General features: G+C 42.9%; 1 pseudogene; it reads right to left on the reverse strand.

Moving 5' to 3' along the window:
- Positions 1-20,151, reverse strand: part of LOC118399001 (syndetin-like) — a 143,001-nt pseudogene that overhangs the window by 59,520 nt on the left and 63,330 nt on the right.

The raw sequence follows: 20,151 nt of genomic DNA on the forward strand, positions 1-20,151 counted from the left end.
TAGTGCACGACTCCAAGAGTATGTGGACACCCACTAAAATTAGTGTATTCGGCTATTTCAGCCAAACCTGTTGATGACAAGTATATACAAATCGAGCACACAGTCATGCAATCTCCATAAACAAACATTGGCAGTAGAATGCACTGCTCCCTCTCTCCAAGCCAATACTACATGGTAGAGCACTGCTCCCTCTCTCCAAGCCAATACTACGTGTTAGAGCACTGCTCCCTCTCTCCAAGCCAATACTACGTGTTAGAGCACTGCTCCCTCTCTCCAAGCCAACACTACGTGTTAGAGCACTGCTCCCTCTCTCCAAGCCAATACTACATGGTAGAGCACTGCTCCCTCTCTCCAAGCCAATACGACATGGTAGAGCACTGCTCCCTCTCTCCAAGCCAATACTACGTGGTAGAGCACTGCTCCCTCTCTCCAAGCCAATACTACATGGTAGAGCACTGCTCCCTCTCTCCAAGCCAATACTACATGGTAGAGCACTGCTCCCTCTCTCCAAGCCACGTCAAAGTGGTAGAGCACTGCTCCCTCTCTCCAAGCCAATACTACGTGTTAGAGCACTGCTCCCTCTCTCCAAGCCAATACTACGTGTTAGAGCACTGCTCCCTCTCTCCAAGCCAATACTACGTGGTAGAGCACTGCTCCCTCTCTCCAAGCCAATACTACGTGTTAGAGCACTGCTCCCTCTCTCCAAGCCAATACTACGTGGTAGAGCACTGCTCCCTCTCTCCAAGCCAATACTACGTGGTAGAGCACTGCTCCCTCTCTCCAAGCCAATACTACGTGTTAGAGCACTGCTCCCTCTCTCCAAGCCAATACTACATGTTAGAGCACTGCTCCCTCTCTCCAAGCCAATACTACGTGGTAGAGCACTGCTCCCTCTCTCCAAGCCAATACTACGTGGTAGAGCACTGCTTCCTCTCTCCAAGCCAATACTACATGGTAGAGCACTGCTCCCTCTCTCCAAGCCAATACTATGTGGTAGAGCACTGCTCCCTCTCACCAAGCCAATACTACGTGGTAGAGCACTGCTCCCTCTCTCCAAGCCAATACTATGTGGTAGAGCACTGCTCCCTCTCTCCAAGCCAATACTACATGTTAGAGCACTATTACCAAATAAATCAAAGCAAGAGGGATAATTGGCTCTCACTTTTCTCAGCTTATTCTCCTGCATGTGGACACAGACACCAACACAAGTACGGATGCAATCACTCAGGCAAGCGCGCACACACACACACACACACACACACACACACACACACACACACACACGCCATCTTCTTTCAACGTGTTCTCAGTCCGCCATCATCCAATGAAATAGATTCGGTTACATCGTCATTCGCTGTCTTTAACAAATGGAAGGTGGTATGAGGAACTCTTGTTAGACACCATGTTGTACGACGTAACTATAGCATCTTAGAATTACATGCAGTCACAGCAGTTACACCGCCATTCTCTCAGTAAAGATGTCTGACCTTCACTCTGCCTCTTTCTGCTGTTCTTCACCTATGTGAGAATGTTGTTCATTGACTACAGCTCAGGGTTCAACGCCATAGTTCCCTCCAAGCTCATCACTAAGCTAAGGAACCTGGGACTGAACACCTCCCTCCGCAACTGGATCCTGGACTTCCTGATGGGCCGCCCCCAGGTGGTAAGGGTAGGCAACAACACAACCGCTAAACTGACCCTTCCAGGAGGAAGGCTGTAAAAATTGTCCCAGACTCCAGCCACCCAAGTCATAGATGGTTCTCTCTGCTACTGCATGGCCAGTGGTACCGATGCACCAAGTCTGGAACCAACAAGACCCTGAAAAGCTTCTCCCCCCAAGCCATACGACTGCTAAATAGTTAGTTTAATAGTTAATACAGATAGTCTGGTTAGATATTTGATTGACCCTTTTTGCACGAACTCTTTTGACTCATTACATACGCTGCTGCTTCTGTCTTTTACGTATCATATTGCCTTGTCACTTTATTCCCACCTACAGTTGAAGTCGGAAGTTTACATACACTTAGGTTGGAGTCATTAAAACTTGTTTTTAAACCACCCCACAAATTTCTTGTTAACAAACTATAGTGTTGGCAAGTCAGTTGGGACATCTACTTTGTGCATGACACGTCAATTTTCCAACCATTGTTTACAGACAGATTATTTCACTTATAATTCACTGTACCACAGTTCCAGTGGGTCAGAAGTTTACATACACTAAGCTAAATGTGCCTTTAAACAGCATGGACAATTCCTGAAAATAATTTCATGGCTTAAGAAGCTTCTGATAGCGTAATTGACAGCATTGGAGGTGTACCTGTGGATGTATTTCAAGACCTACCTTCAAACTCAGTGCCTCCTTGCTGAAAAATCAGCCAATACCTCAGAACAAAAAGTGTAGACCTCCAGAAGTGTGGTTCAACTGCACATGGGGACAAAGATCATACTTTTTGGAGAAATGTTCTCTGGTCTGATGAAACTAAAATAGAACTGTTTGACCATAATGACCATCCCAACTGTGAAGCACGGCAGTGGCGGCATCATTTTGTGGGGGTGCTTGCTGCAGGTGGGACTGGTGCATGTCACAAAATAGATGGCATCATGAGAAGGAAAAGTATGTGGTTATATTGAAGCAACATCTCAAGACACCAAGTTAAAGCTTGGTCGCAAATGGGTCTTCCAAATGGCCCCAAGCATACTTCCGAAGTTGTGGCAAAATAAGGACAACAAAGTCAAGGTATTGGAGTGGCCATCACAAAGCCCTGACCTCAATCCTATAGAAAATGTGTGGGCAGAACTGTGTATTTATGATTATGTGTTTTACTTTTTAAATTGTTCTCTATGCATTGTAGGGAAAGACCAGTAAGTATTTCACTGTTAGTCTTCAGCTGTTGTGTACAAACTATGTGACAAACACAAATTGATTGGATTTGAAAAGTTGCGGCTAAAGCCTGCACCCACATCCAGAAGCTTCTCCAAAACATATCCCTCCACTCAGAGGGGGGAACGAGGGAACTGAGGGAGGAAATAGTTCTTTACTACTCCAGTCTGAGCTTGCACACCAGTCAAGATGACTGTTTGAACTGAAGGGGCTCTGCATTTTAAATCCCTCCTGAACACACACCTCTACAATGGAGGAACGTTAACAAGAGCCAGAGAGAAAAGAGGGGGGGTACAGAGCATAATAAACAGACTAGGGAAGGTGGCTTCCATGAGGAGAGAGTGAATCCCTGACACAGGCAGAGTAGATATCTGGCTGAACAGATAGTGCTAGCTGAAGGCTGATAAGCTGAAAGACTGGCCATGCAAGGCAATAACTAGAGGAGGGAAGGAAGGGAACTCTGTAAATCGATGGCTGGCATTAAGGCAAGCATCAGCACAGATAGAGAGAAAGAGAGAGAGATCGAGAGAGTGAGAGACAGTGAGCGAGCGAGAGATAGCGAGAGAGAGAAAGAGGGGAATTAAAGAGAGAGAAACAAACAGTAAAAATGTGTTCTGGCCCAAGACATATACAGCAAGGCACTCAGCAAACCTCCAACACTTCTCCCCTAACCCCCCTCCTCATGGGGAAAAGCCTACTGAAATAATGACAGGTCATTAAATAAGTCAGTGGCTTATTGATCCAGGCCAGTACCAGCAACTGCATCCGATACCGTGCAACAGTTTTTTGTTCGAGACCACCTAAAGTGAGACTGATTCAAAAACAAGACCGGAGAAAATGGAGTCCGAGTCAAGACCAAGACCGGGATGGAGACAAGGGGTCTAAGACCGAGACCGAGTCAAGACCAGAAAACTGGGAGTCTAATTCAAGACCATGATGTAATTTTGTCAAATCACCACCATAATAATAGTTCAAAATGTCCAGTATTTCTGTGTTCATATTTCAGAGCAACATCTGGATTCTTTAGACATTCAGAATAGTGAATACATGCATTCTGAGGGAAAAGAGGCACTCTACAAGTATTACTAACCCAAACACGGTGGGGAACAATGGGCCTTCTACGCCTGCAGAAAAGGACTAAGGATTTAGAAAATAATCATATTGATAATAATATTATTATTATTTTTAATGTTTCTGATTTAATCTATTCTGTTTTTGTTGGAAAGGAAAGGGTTAACACTGAAGATTTTTATTTTCTGGTCTCTGGGGAGATAAATCTGGCTAGATATATGCATCTGCCATTCAACTGTATTAGGGCAAAATTTGGAATGTGAAATCAACCAAGCACACTGACTTAATGAGTGGGAACATTTTTACAAAAATGTATGGAAACTTCTGCATTCCTGAAGGCCAACGGGTCACTGCACAATAGCGAGTAGTATTTCTCCCATTGTCTAGCTAGCTAGCTTTTGTTGTCGGCTAGTTTGCAGGGGCTGCAGCAGGTGTTATCAAAAAGGATGTTGTTGCTAATTTGTTAGCATCTCCCTTTTCAAAATTAACTTTCAACAACAAGTTAAGTTTCAAATGATCATCATCTGGTGAGTGGAACTGTGTTTTTTATTGCAGTGCACTCGCTGTTGTTAGCCATCTCTTTAAAAATAACTTATATTGTTGCATTTAAAGTGGAATTGACAGCATTTAAGCAACATGACATCTTTTTAAAATATGTTGGTATACACCCCCAGGAAGAATGTGAAACATTTTTTACATTTTTATATTCTGACAAGCAACCACTTAGATATGGTCATGTTCACCTTTTCATAAATTCTTAGTATACGTAATTCCCAAGCATTCTATAGCAATATAGAAGCCGTAGCAGAGCTGGTTAGGCTGTTTACATGTTATCTAGAGCGTTAGTGACAAACTACTTTTTTTGCCCATGTTTACTGACACTGGTCATATTGAGCAAGTGTTGCCCGTTCGTCAATTCATCAGATGTGCTGCGCTGTGTCACACTCAGACGAGAGTTCTCTGAAATCGGAGTAGAGAGCCAGAATTTGCGTGAACGCAAGAGCTATGCTAACTGTTTAACAGTGGTTCAAGTTCTTACTAGTTTACCAAATGACACCTGCATCTCTAACTGTGTGTAGCCACCAAAGAATTATATGAGGGGAATAAGTCAGTCACTCACCCACTCCTCCAATGGCATGACATGATATGACATCCACCTAGCAGCCAAGTTAGGCTCTGTTTTTAGCTTGCTACATAAATAGATATGCTTAGTCTCTTAGCCATGTTATGACTGACTTGTGATCGTTGCCCTTGCCAGTTTGATTTTGTTGACATTAAATAAAAAATAATCCATTTTAAAACCTCTTATAAATTTGCGTTTGTAGCATGAACTGGAAATTGTATATTTTTTATGACATTAAAATCAATTTAGTCTCTAATAAATAATGACACAGGTTCAATTTGGTTTAAATAATGCTAAAACTGTGTTGGAGTGTTGGAGAAGAAAGTAAAAGTGCAATATGTGCCATGTGAAAAAGCTAACGTTTAAATTCCTTGCTCAGAACATGAGAACATATAAAAGCTGGTGGTTCCTGTCAACATGAGGCTTCAATATTCCCAGGTAAGAGGTTTTAGGTTGTAATTATTATAGGACTAATTCTCTCTATACCATTTGTATTTCATATAGCTTTGACTATTGGATGTTCTAATAGGAACTTTAGTATTGCCAGCCTAATCTCCAGAGTTGATAGGCTTGAAGTCATCAACAGTGCAATGCTTTTACGCATTACGCAAGTGCTGTTTGAATGAATGCTTACGAGCCTGCTGCTGCCTACCACCGCTCAGTCAGACTGCTCTATCAAATCATAGACTTAAATATAATATAATAACACACAGAAATAAGAGCCTTAGGTCATTAATATGGTCAAATCCGGAAACTATCACTTTGAAAACAAAACGTTTATTATTTCAGTGAAATATGAACCGTTACGTATTTTATCTAGCTATGTCTAAATTACATTGCACAACCTTCAAAGTTATATCATAATTACGTAAAATTCTATTAGTTCGCAACGAGCCAGGTGGCCCAAACTGTTGCATATACCCTGACTCTGTGTGCAATGAACGTGACACAAGTAACACAATTTCCCTAGTTTAATATTGCCTGCTAACATGAATTTATTTTAACTAAATATGCAGGTTTAAAAATATATTATTCTGTGTATTGATTTTAAGAAAGGCATGTTAAGGCATAGGTACATTCGTGCAACGAATGTGATTTTTTTTCCGCAAATGCGCTTTTGTTAAATCATCCCCGGTTTGGAGAAGTTGGCTGTCTTTGTTAGTAAGAAATGGTCTTCACACAGTTCGCAACGAGCCAGGTGGCCCAAACTGCTGCATATACCCTGACTCTGTTGTACAGAATGCAAGATAAGTGCCACAATTTCCCTCGTTAAAAGAAATTCATGTTAGCGGGCAATATTAACTAAATATGCAGGTTTAAAAATATATACTTGTGTATTGATTTTAAGAAAGGTGTTGATGTTTATGGTTTGGTACACATTGGTGCAATGACAGCACTTGTTAAATCACCCGTTTGGAGTAGTAGGCTATGATTCAATGATAAATTAACAGGCACAGCATTGATTATATGCAACGCAGGACAAGCCAGATAAATAAATAAATAAATAAATAAAAATTATTGGGCCTCTATAACTATATCTATTGTTTTTTGTTGTTGTTGTGTGATTTGGATTCATCCCCTCTACCACACGGAACCCCACTAATCCTACCGACGGAAACGCACGAGGTGGCTAATAACAAACCTACATCCTATGCTAGCTTGCTACCGATGGCCCGGCTAGCTGTCTAAATCGCCATGACCCCAACCAAACTCTCTACTCACTGGACCCTTTTGATCACTCGACTAAGCATGCCTCTCCTTAATGTCAATATGCCTTGTCCTTTGTTGTTCTGGTTAGTGTTTATTGGCTTATTTCACTGTAGAGCCTCTAGTCCTGATCACTATACCTTATCCAACCTATTAGTTCCACCACCCACACATGCGATGACATCTCCTGGTTTCAATGATGTTTCTAGAGACAATATCTCTCTCTTCATTGCTCAATACCTAGGTTTACCTCCACTGTATTCACATCCTACCATACCTTTGTCTGTACATTATACCTTGAAGCTATTTTATCACCCCCAGAAACCTCCTTTTACTCTCTGTTCCAGACGTTCTAGACGACCAATTCGTATTGCTTTTAGCCGTACCCTTATCCTACTCATCCTCTGTTCCTCTGGCGATGTAGAGGTGAATCCAGGCCCTGCAGTGCCTAGCTCCACTCCTATTCCCCAGGTGCTCTCTTTTGATGACTTCTGTAACTGTAATAGCCTTGGTTTCATGCATGTTAACATTAGAAGCCTCATCCCTTTGTTCTATTCACTGATTTAGCAGACTCTGCCAACCCGGATGTTCTAGCTGTGTCTGAAATTCGGGAAATTTAATCCCAAACTACAACATTTTCAGACAGGATAGAACTGCCAAAGGGGGCGGTGTTGCAATCTACTGCAAAGATAGCCTGCAGAGTTCTGTCCTACTATCCATGTCTGTACCCAAACAATTTGAACTTCTACTTTTAAAAATCCACCTCTCTAAAAACAAGTCTCTCACCGTTGCCGCCTGCTATAGACCACCCTCTGCCCCCAGCTGTGCTCTGGACACCATATGTGAACTGATTGCCCCCATCTATCTTCAGAGCTCGTGCTGCTAGGCGACCTAAACTGGAACATGCTTAACACCCCAGCCATCCTACAATCTAAGCTTGATGCCCTCAATCTCACACAAATTATCAATGAACCTACCAGGTACCTCCCCAAAGCCTTAAACACAGGCACCCTCATAGATATCATCCTAACCAACTTGCCCTCTAAATACACCTCTGCTGTCTTCAACCAAGATCTCAGCGATCACTGCCTCATTGCCTGCATCCGTAATGGGTCAGCGGTCAAACGACCTCCACTCATCACTGTCAAACGCTCCCTGAAACACTTCAGCAAGCAGGCCTTTCTAATCGACCTGACCGGGGTATCCTGGAAGGATATTGATCTCATCCCGTCAGTAGAGGATGCCTGGATATTTTTTTTAAATGCCTTCCTAACCATCTTAAAAAAGCATGCCCTGTTCAAGAAATTTAGAACCAGGAACAGATATAGCCATTGGTTCTCCCCAGACCTGACTGCCCTTAACCAAACACAAAAACATCCTATGGCGTTCTGCATTAGCACCGAACAGCCCCCCGTGATATGCAGCTGTTCAGGGAAGCTAGAAACCATTATACACAGGCAGTTAGAAGAGCCAAGGCTAGCTTTTCAAGCAAAAATGTGCTTCCTGCAACACTAACTCAAAAAAGTTCTGGGACACAAGTCCATGGAGAATAAGAACACCTCCTCCCAGCTGCCCACTGCACTGAAGATAGGAAACACTGTCACCACTGATAAAACCACCATAATTGAGAATTTCAATAAGCATTTTTCTACGGCTGGCCATGCTTTCCACCTGGCTACTCCTACCCCAGTCAACAGCACTGCACCCCCCACAGCAACTCGACCCAAGCCTTCCCCATTTCTCCTTCTCCCAAATCCGTTCAGCTGATGTTCTGAAAGAGCTGCAAAATCTGGACCCCTACAAATCAGCCGGGCTAGACAATCTGGACCCTTTCTTTCTAAAATTATCTGCCAAAATTTTTGCCACCCCTATTACCAGCCTGTTCAACCTCTCTTTCGTGTTGTCTGATATTCCCAAAGATTGGAAAGCAGCTGCGGTCATCCCCCTCTTCAAAGGAGGGGACACTCTTGACCCAAACTGCTACAGATAAACTGCTACCTATATCTATCATACCATGCCTTTCTAAGGTCTTCGAAAGCCAAGTCAACAAACAGATTATCGACCATTTCGAATCTCACCATACCTTCTCTGCTATGCAATCTGGTTTCAGAGCTGGTCATGGGTGCACCTCAGCCACGCTCAAGGTCCTAAATTATATCGTAACCGGCATCGATAAGAAACATTACTGTGCAGCCGTATTCATTGATCTGGCCAAGGCTTTTGACTCTGTCAATCACCACATCCTCATCGGCAGACTCGACAGCCTTGGTTTCTCAAATGATTGCCTCGCCTGGTTCACCAAGTACTTCTCTGATAGAGTTAACTGTGTCAAATCGGAGGGTCTTCTGTCCGGACCTATGGCAGTCTCTATGGGGGTGCCACAGGGTTCAATTCTTGGACCGACTCTCTTCTCTGTATACATCAATGATGTCGCTCTTGCTGCTCGTGAGTCTCTGATCCACCTCTACGCAGACAACACCATTCTGTATACTTCTGGCCCTTCTTTGGACACTGTGTTAACAACCCTCCAGGCAAGCTTCAATGCCATACAACTCTCCTTCCGTGGCCTCCAATTGCTCTTAAATACAAGTAAAACTAAATGCATGCTCTTCAACCGATCGCTACCTGCACCTGCCTGCCTGTCCAACATCACTACTCTGGACGGCTCTGACTTAGAATACGTGGACAACTACAAATACTTAGGTGTCTGGTTAGACTGTAAACTCTCCTTCCAGACCCATATCAAACATCTCCAATCCAAAGTTAAATCTAGAGTTGGCTTCCTTTTTCACAACAAAGCATCCTTCACTCATGCTGCCAAACATACCCTTGTAAAACTGACCATCCTACCGATCCTTGACTTCGGCGATGTCCTTTACAAAATGGCCTCCAATACCCTACTCAACAAATTGTATGCAGTCTATCACAGTGCAATCCGTTTTGTCACCAGAGCCCCATATGCTACCCACCATTGCGACCTGTACGCTCTCGTTGGCTGGCCCTCGCTTCATACTCGTCGCCAAACCCACTGACTCCATGTCATCTACAAGACCCTGCTAGGTTAAGTCCCCCCTTATCTCAGCTCGCTGGTCACCAAGCATCTCCCACCTGTAGCACACGCTCCAGCAGGTATATCTCTCTATTCACCCCCAAAACCAATTATTTCTTTGGCCGCCTCTCCTTCGAGTTCTCTGCTGCCAATGACTGGAACAATCTACAAAAATCTCTGAAACTGGAAACACTTATCTCCCTCACTAGCTTTAAGCACCAACTGTCAGAGCAGCTCACAGATTACTGCACCTGTACATAGCCCACCTATAATTTAGCCCAAACAACTACCTCTTTCCCTACTGTATTTTATTTATTTATTTTGCTCCTTTGCACCCCATTATTTGTATTTCTACTTCGCACATTCTTCCACTGCTAATCTACCATTCAAGTTTTCTACTTGCTATTTTGTATTTACTTTGTAACCATGGCCTTTTTTGCCTTTACCTCCCTCATCTCACCTCATTTGCTCACATCGTATATATACTTGTTTATACTGTATTATTGACTGTATGTTTGTTTTACTCCATGTGTAACTCTGTGTTGTTGTATGTGTCGAACTGCTTTGCTTTAACTTGGCCAGGTCGCAATTGTAAATGAGAACTTGTTCTCAACTTGCCTACCTGGTTAAATAAAGGTGAAATAAAATTTAAAAAATAAACTAGTAATATCATCAATCATGTGTAGTTAACTAGTGATTATCTTAAGATTGATTGTTTTTTATAAGATACGTTTAATGCTAGCTAGCACCTTACCTTGGCTCCTTGCTGCACTCGCATAACAGGTAGTCAGCCTGCCACACAGTCTCCTCGTGGAGTGCAATGTAATCGGCCATGATCGGTGTCCAAAAATGCTGATTACCGATTGTTATGAAAACTTGAAATTGGCCCTACTTAATCGGCCATTCCGATTAATCGGGCGACCTCTAGTACTAACCTATCACACTGAAGGCCATTGCGAACATGTTTATAACAGATATAAAGGCTGGATATTACTGTTTCAAAAAAGGAGCTTCGCCTGGTGAAGTGGTTTTATGAGCTGAATGAATAGAAGCTGATAATGAATTTTTTACCTCGCTGGTCTCGGGAAGAAATTATGAGTCCTTACTGTCTGAGACCGAGTTAAGACAGAGTACAAATGTATCCAACACAGAGACAAGACCAAGACACTCAATACGTGCCCCGAGACCGGTCTCGAGTACTACAACATTGCCATGCAACCTTGCTAAACACATAGCAGTCTGACGCTAATTCAAATACTGCTCTGACTTTTCTTGCATGCCAACGCTCGCTGGAGAGGGGTGAGAGGCAGAGAGAGGTGCAGAGGAGTGTGGGAAAACGTTGTCATTGCGTGACATAATGTTTTTCCCCAAGTCTGAACACGGACAGTGGCATTCAGCCAAGACTCACTCTCTCAAACATTACAAAACATTCATTGTAGTACATTATCAGACTAATGGTTTTGAAACCCACCATATGAGAAGGTTTAAACCCATTAGGAAATGCCCATTTACTTTCCTTAGGACACAAAAGTTTGTGATGAAAAAAGGGGTGCTGTTTTATTATGCACAGGTAAAAGGCCTGTAAAATAGATTTTGATAAAAACTGCTACTTTAATCTGAGCACTTTCTGAGTAGCAGCCACAACCTTTTAAAGCATCAATGCCCCTCACAAACTATTCAGCCTGCTCTTACATTATTCAACACAAAGCAGTGAATGAACTCACTCACCAGATTAAACTTTGTGTACATGAACTAGGTCCGGGGTAAGATTTTCCATAGGTACAGATCTAGGATCAGCTTCCCTTCCCCCAATCATAAGCTTAAGCATTAAGTGTTCTAACACAGACAAAAATAACTCCAATAAAATATATGAAAAAGAGAACCATTCGTGGAGGAAATGCAAAACTGACAAGATCAGCATCTAGGGGTTTTGTGTTGTAGTGTTAGAATGTTTTGTGTTGTAGTGTTTGAATGTGCTGTAGTAGTTGGAATCTCACCATAGTGGGGCAGTTGGAATCTCAACATACTGGGGCAGTTGGAATCTCAACATACTGGGGCAGTTGGAATCTCAACATACTGGGGCAGTTGGAATCTCAACATACTGGGGCAGTTGGAATCTCAACATACTGGGGCAGTTGGAATCTCAACATACTGGGGCAGTGGGAATTCTGTGCATACTGTAGCAGTTGGAATCTTAACATACTGTAGCAGTTGGAATCTTTACATACTGTAGCAGTTGGAATCTTTACATACTGTAGCAGTTGGAATCTTTACATACTGTAGCAGTTGGAATCTTAACATACTGTAGCAGTTGGAATCTTTACATACTGTAGCAGTTGGAATCTTTACATACTGTAGCAGTTGGAATCTTTACATACTGTAGCAGTTGGAATCTCAACATACTGGGGCAGTTGGAATCTCAACATACTGGGGCAGTTGGAATCTCAACATACTGGGGCAGTGGGAATTCTGTGCATACTGTAGCAGTTGGAATCTTAACATACTGTAGCAGTTGGAATCTTTACATACTGTAGCAGTTGGAATCTTTACATACTGTAGCAGTTGGAATCTTTACATACTGTAGCAGTTGGAATCTTAACATACTGTAGCAGTTGGAATCTTTACATACTGTAGCAGTTGGAATCTTAACATACTGGGGTAGTTGGAATCTCAACATACTGGGGCAGTGGGAATTCTGTGCATACTGTAGCAGTTGGAATCTTTACATACTGTAGCAGTTGGAATCTTTACATACTGTAGCAGTTGGAATCTTTACATACTGTAGTAGTTGGAATCTCAACATACTGGGGCAGTGGGAATTCTGTGCATACTGTAGCAGTTGGAATCTTTACATACTGTAGCAGTTGGAATCTTTACATACTGTAGTAGTTGGAATCTCAACATACTGGGGCAGTGGGAATTCTGTGCATACTGTAGCAGTTGGAATCTTTACATACTGTAGCAGTTGGAATCTTTACATACTGTAGTAGTTGGAATCTTAACATACTGTAGCAGTTGGAATCTTAGCGTACTGTAGTAGTTGGAATCTTAGCGTACTGTAGTAGTTGGAATCTTAGTGTACTGTAGTAGTTGGAATCTTAACATACCTTATGCAGCTGTATAGTATGAATGCGATGGCAGCCTTCTGACATTCCAGACACAACTGGAGGGCGCCTGGATAGTCCTCCTCCTACAGGACAGAGGGACACAAGCCAATAACAGGAATATCAGACGTTAAACGTTCTATTTAGTACATAGTTTGGTGTATGCAAGAATAGAAACATAAGTAATTGTGTTGACCACTGCACTAAACCAGGGTCTTCAACCTTTTCTTGCGGAGGGACACCCGCCCAGGCAAACCGGCAGCCCCCATCATGTTTGTGAAAAAAATGCTTCCCCAATGTCTTATTAGGTGAATGATAATGGCAAGGAGAAGTAATTAACATTTTCACAATAAATCAAATCCAATTTTATTTGGTACATGAAGGGCTGTGGTGGTCACCAAATTATGTCCGCCGGTAATTGACTAGCAAATAACTGTCGGTCTCACGGTAATTGACCGTTAATTAACATAAACACTCCTGGCTTCCACACATTGCCTACAAGCCACTGATGCAGACCTATACATTTAAAAAGTATAATACATCCATGTAATATAGCCTCCACCTTCACAATAAATCCATTATTTAATTTAGAAAGGTCTAAAGAAGCATGATATGAGGAAAAGATAGTGTATTTCAGAAGAACAGAATAGCTTACTCTGAGTTGTCCTTATGTTAGGTCCTGATCTGGCTATGCCAAATGGATGTGGGCTACACTAGTTCATTTAGCAGAAAAGATTTGCTTAGAATTCCGTGGCATTATTTTATAGTATGAAAAATACAATTGAACAAAGCTGAATGAAATAGAAAGGATATTTTCTCCACACGGTTTGAGGGAGTGCGCACATGCTTGACAATAAATTTCACATGCTGTTGTGCAAATGGAATAGAACACAGGTGGAAATTATAGGCAATTAACAAGACACCCCCAATAAAGGAGTGGTTCTGCAGGGGGTGACCACAGAACACTTCTCAGTTCCTATGCTTCCTGGCTGATGTTTTGGTCACTTTTGAATGCTGGTGGTGCTTTCACTCTAGTGGTAGCATGAGACGGAGTCTACAACCCACACAAGTGGCTCAGGTAGTGCAGCTCATCCAGGATGGCACATCAATGTGAGCTGTGGCAAGAAGGTTTGCTGTGGCTGTCAGCGTAGTGTCCAGAGCATGGAGGCGCTACCAGGAGACAGGTCAGTACATGAGGAGACGTGGAGGAGGCCGTAGGAGGGCAACAACCCAGCAGCAGGACCGCTACCTCTGCCTTTGCGCAAGGAGGAGCAGGAGGAGCACTGCCAGAGCCCTGCAAAGTGACCTCCAGCAGGCCACAAATGTGCATGTGTCTACTCAAACGGTCAGAAACAGACTCCATGTGGGTGGTATGAGGGCCCGACGTCCACAGGTGGGGGTTGTGTTTACAGCCCAACACCGTGCAGGATGTTTGGCATTTGCCAGAGAACACCAAGATTGGCAAATTCTCCACTGGCGCCCTGTGCTCTTCACAGATGAAAGCAGGTTCACACTGAGCACATGTGACAGACGTGACAGTCTGGAGACGCCTTGGAGAACGTTCTGCTGCCTGCAACATCCTCCAGCATGACAGGTTTGGCGGTGGGTCAGTCATGGTGTGGGGTGGCATTTCTTTGGGGGGCTGCACAGCCCTCCATGTCCTCGCCAGAGGTAGCCTGACTGCCATTAGGTACCGAGATGATTCCTCAGACCCCTTGTGAGACCATATGCTGGTGCGGTTGGCCCTGGGTTCCTCCTAATGCAAGACAATGCTAGACCTCATGTGGCTGGAGTGTGTCAGCAGTTCCTGCAAGAGGAAGGCATTGATGCTATGGACTGGCCCACACATTCCCCAGACCTGAATCCAATTGAGCACATCTGGGACATCATGTCTCGCTCCATCCACCAACGCCACGTTGCACCACAGACTGTCCAGGAGTTGGCGGATGCTTTAGTCCAGGTCTGGGAGGAGATCCCTCAGGAGACCATCCGCCACCTCATCAGGAGCATGCCCAGGCATTGTAGGGAGGTCATACAGGCACGTGGAGGCCACACACACTACTGAGCCTCATTTTGACTTGTTTTAAGGACATTACATCAAATTTGGATCAGCCTGTAGTGTGGTTTTCCACTTTAATTTTGAGTGTGACTCCAAATCCAGACCTCCATGGGTTGCTAAATTTGATTTCCATTGATCATTTTTGTGTGATTTTGTTGTCAGCACATTCAACTATGTAAAGAAAAAAGTATTTAATAAGAATATTTCATTCATTCAGATCTAGGATGTGTTATTTTAGTGTTCCCTTTATTTTTTGAGCAGTGTACTTAATTTAGAGCAATTAATATAACTTTAGTTGTCCTACAAACGCTGGACTATATGTTTAGATTTTTAATACATTGTAAGGCTGCATTATGCGACTAATGATGACTTGAAAGTAGTTGCTTGAAAGGCATGAGAGCTACCTTATTTTTTTGCGCAGGCTTTACACACTACATCAGTCACTCATTCACAATTTTACAAGCATTTGACAATGCCTAAAAATACATGGTGGCATTCGTCCTTTTCATTCGCCAAAATGCACCCTAAAAAAATCCATGCCTTTTGCGGCCAGTGGCCGTTGTGCCCTACTCCGTGAGTGCTGTGTTCCCAATCACCTCTCACTCACATGGCTTTCCATCAAGTGATTGGGTCTCTCAAAGGCTACAAGTGAAGACAGACATCGGGGACGCAACTGCACACGTCCTTATCCAATTCCGAGATGCATACTGAAGATATTTTTCGACGATGCTGGTCATTTATGAACATTTGAACATCTTGGCCATGTTCTGTTATAATCTCCACCCGGCACAGCCAGAAGAGGACTGGCCACCCCACATAGCCTGGTTCTTCTCTACGTTTCTTCCTAGGTTTTGGCCTTTCTAGGGAGTTTTTCCTAGCCACCGTGCTTCTACACCTGCATTGCTTCCTGTTTGGGGTTTTAGGTTGGGTTTCTGTACAGCACTTTGAGATATCAGCTGATGTACGAAGGGCTATATAATACATTTGATTTGATTTGATTTGATATTGGAAGAACTGTCCACATTTACTTTTCGTCAGCCAACAAGATGAGTAGGCTTAACAAACAGCAAAAGCACTAGCCTATGTCAATCTACTATCCCCCATAGCACAAAACGCGATCTATTATATTCTGTGTGAGAAATAAATATTCCAAACAGTCTGGGACAGTTGTGGGATGCGATAGATCCCAAATGAATACAACCACTAGCATCCCAAAAACTTTTTTACGCAATGTGCCTGACGCAACAGATCAGAACATTTAGCTTAAAATGTTAATAAACTATTAGGCTATTTCTTGACATGATAAGGGCAGCAAACCGCACATTGTAGTAGGCTATAAGGGCAAAGGTACCATAAGCGGAAAACACTGTTATCAAAAGTGACCACAAATCCAATTCTGAATGTAATGGTATTATTATAAAAGCGCATTTTTGGGGTGAAAATGTGTATTTGTATTTATTATGGATCTGCCAAGGCAGCAGCTACTCTCCCTGGGGTCCAGCAAAATTAAGGCAGTTTATACAATGTTTAAAACATTACAATACATTCACAGATTTCACAATCTCTCAGGCCCCTACTCCTCCACTACCACATATCTACTGTTGTGACACCTCTAGCACTGAGATGCAGTGCCTTAGACCACTGCGCCACTCGGGAGCCCGGAACTATGTTATCGTGTGTGTGTGTATGCATGTGCCTGTGCCTATGTTTGTGTTGCTTCACAGTCCCTGCTGTTCCATAAGGTGTATTTCTATCTTTTTTTTAATCTAATTTTACTGCTTGCATCAGTTACTTGATGTGGAATAGAGTTCCATGTAGTCATGGGTCTATGTAGTACTGTGCACCTTCCATAGTCTGTTCTTGACTTGTAGACCGTGAAGAGACCTCTGGTGGCATGTCTTGTGGGGTATCCATGGGTGTCCGAGCTGTGCCCCAATAGTTCAAACAGACAGCTCGGTGCATTCAACATGTCAACACCTCTCATAAATACAAGTAGTGATGAAGTCAATCTCTCCTCCACTTTGAGGCAGGAGAGATTTACATGCATATTAGTCATATTAGCTCTCTGTGTACATCCAAAGGCCAGCCGTGCATGTTTTGACCATGACAGTTTACAATCCAAGGTCACTCTAAGCAGTTTAGTCACCTCAACTTGATAAATTTATTACAAGATTTAGTTGAGGTTTAGTGAATGATTTGTCCCTACCACCCACTCTGAAACAAAACACTTCCCCAAACATGATACTGACGCGCTGCTTATATATGCCAGTTAGGATCTACAACCCGTGTGAAGTGGGTTCATGTGTTTCATTTAAAAAAGTTATTTGGCCACTTTAGTTGTGATACAAATCTTATCAAAACATATAGGCCTATGGGCTTGACTACATAAGGTGTAGGCATTGATTCTTATGCTGGGAATCATTCACAAGTGATAATATATCATTCACAAGTGATTGGCTAATATTGTCACCCATCAAACTATTCTTGATTTAATCTTTACATATACCAAATAATATGTGTGAAATTTGTTTTGATTTTGAATGGACCATTATCATGCACTTGTATCAAAACAGGGGAAGTGGGGAAAAATACATGTCCTCTATGCACTTAAATAGGGAACGGAGGACACTTTCCCCGTGTGTCACTGTTGTCGTCTTGAGATAGAGAGGACCAAGATGGGGTGTGGTAAGTGTTCGTCATTTTAATGGGAAAACTGAGCACTACAAAACAACAACCGTGAAGCTAATGAACAAGCGTGCTGACACAAACACGACACATAGACAATCACCTACAATGACAAAACAGGCTACCTAAATATGGTTCCCAATCAAAGACAATGACTAACACCTGCCTCTGATTGAGAACCATATCAGGCCAAACACAGAAACAGACAAACTAGACATACAACATAGAATGCCCACTCAGATCACACCCTGACCAAACAAAACATATAAACATACAAAACAAACTATGGTCAGGGCGTGACACCGTGGGTCCTTTTCATGCCAGGCAGGTAGACTATACTCCTGTTGTAAATATAAGCAATGTGCTTAATATTAGGAAAGTTGAGAAATAAATATAGTAGGTCTAGCCTATAGAAAGCTGATGGGATCCTCCTATTTTTAGCAGAAGCTATCACTCTGTTTTCTCGCGCAACTGCATAGCCTAAAGAAATGTTGCGCAACATGAGATCATTGGCTCTCATGAAGTGTTTAATTCTATTTTTAATTACATTTGCATTGTCAGAGTGATTAGAGGGACAATAGAGTGCTGAGTACCAGGGAGTTTGCTAGGCTGCTAATGACAAGCTGCAGGATCAGAGCTTAGAGAAGCCTAATTACCATGACTAAACCTGTCACGTGAAATTTAACTGACTTCATGACTCGTGACCGCCGGTTTTGCGGTAATATGGTCACCGCAACAGCCCTAGTCACATGCACCAAATACAATACTGAAGTATAATTATAAGCATTTCATAAGTGTCAAAGGCTTTTATTGACAATTATATATAGATGATGCAAAGAGTCAAAATTTGCAGTGTTGACCCTTCTTTTTCAAGACCTCTGCAATCCGCCCTGGCATGCTGTCAATTAACTTCTGGCAGCCCATTCTTGCATAATCAATGCTTGGAGTTTGTCAGAATTTGTGGGTTTTTGTTTGTCCACCCACCTCTTGAGGTTTGACCACAAGTTCTCAATGGGATTGACCACAAGTTCTCAATGGGATTAAGATCTGGGGGGTTTCCTGGCCATGGACCCAAAATATCAATGTTTTGTTTCCCGAGCCACTTAGTTATCACTTTTGCCTTATGGCAGGGTGCTCCATCATGCTGGAAAAGGCATTGTTCGTCACCAAACTGTTCCTGGATGGTTGGGAGAAGTTGCACTCGGAGGATGTGTTGGTACCATTCTTTATTCATGGCTGTGTTCTTAGGAAAAATTGTGAGTGAGCCCACTCCCTTGGCTGAGAAGCAACCCCACACATGAATGATCTCAGGATGCTTTACTGTTGGCATGACACAGGACTGATGGTAGCGCTCACCTTGTCTTCTCCGAACAAGATTTTTTCCAGATGCCCCAAACAGTCGGAAAGGGGATTCATCAGAGAAAACAACTTTACCCCAGTCCTCAGCAGTCCAATCCCTGTACCCTTTGCAGAATATCAGTCTGTCCCTGATGTTTTTCCTGGAGAGAAGTGGCTTCTTTGCTGCCCTTCTTGACACCAGGCCATCCTCCAAAAGTCTTTGCCTCACTGTGCATGCAGATGCACTCACACCTGCCTGCTGCCATTCCTGAGCAAGCTCGGTAGTGTTGCCCCGATCCCGCAGCTGAATCAACTTTAGGAGACGGTTCTGGTGCTGGCTGGACATTCTTGGGCGCCCTGAAGCCTTCTTCACAACAATTGAACCGCTCTCCTTGAAGTTCTTGATGATCCGATGATTTAGGTGCAATCTTACTGGCAGCAATATCCTTGCCTGTGAAGACCTTTTTGTGCTAAGCAATGATGGCGGCACGTGTTTCCTTGCAGGTAACCATGGCTGACAGAAGATGAACAATGATTCCAAGCACCACCCTCCTTTTGAAGCTTCCAGTCTGTTATTCGAACTCAATCAGCATGACAGAGTGATCTCCAGCCCTGTCCTCTTCAACACTCACACCTGTGTTAACAAGAGAATCACTGACATGATGTCAGCTGGTCCTTTTGTGGCAGGGCTGAAATGCAGTGGAAATGTTTTTGGGGGATTCAATTCATTTTTATGTCAAAGAGGGACTTTGCAATTAATCTGATCACTCTTCATAACATTATGGAGTATATGCAAATTGCCATCATTCTAACTGAGGCAGCAGACTTTGTGAAAATTAATATTTGTGTCATTCTCAAAACTTTTGGCCAAGAATGTACAGGAAGTACCAGTACCAGATCAATGTGGAGCTATATACAGGAAGTACCAAATCAATGTGGAGCTATATACAGGGAGTACCAGTATCTGATTATGTGGAGCTATATACAGGAAGTACCAAATCAATGTGGAGCTATATACAGGGAGTACCAGTATCTGATTATGTGGAGCTATATACAGGAAGTATCAATACCAGATCAATGTGGAGCTATATAATAATATAATATATATATAATATATATATAATAATATATACA

The sequence above is a fragment of the Oncorhynchus keta genome, chromosome 20, assembly GCF_023373465.1.
Source record: "Oncorhynchus keta strain PuntledgeMale-10-30-2019 chromosome 20, Oket_V2, whole genome shotgun sequence".
Classification (NCBI taxonomy): domain Eukaryota; kingdom Metazoa; phylum Chordata; class Actinopteri; order Salmoniformes; family Salmonidae; genus Oncorhynchus; species Oncorhynchus keta.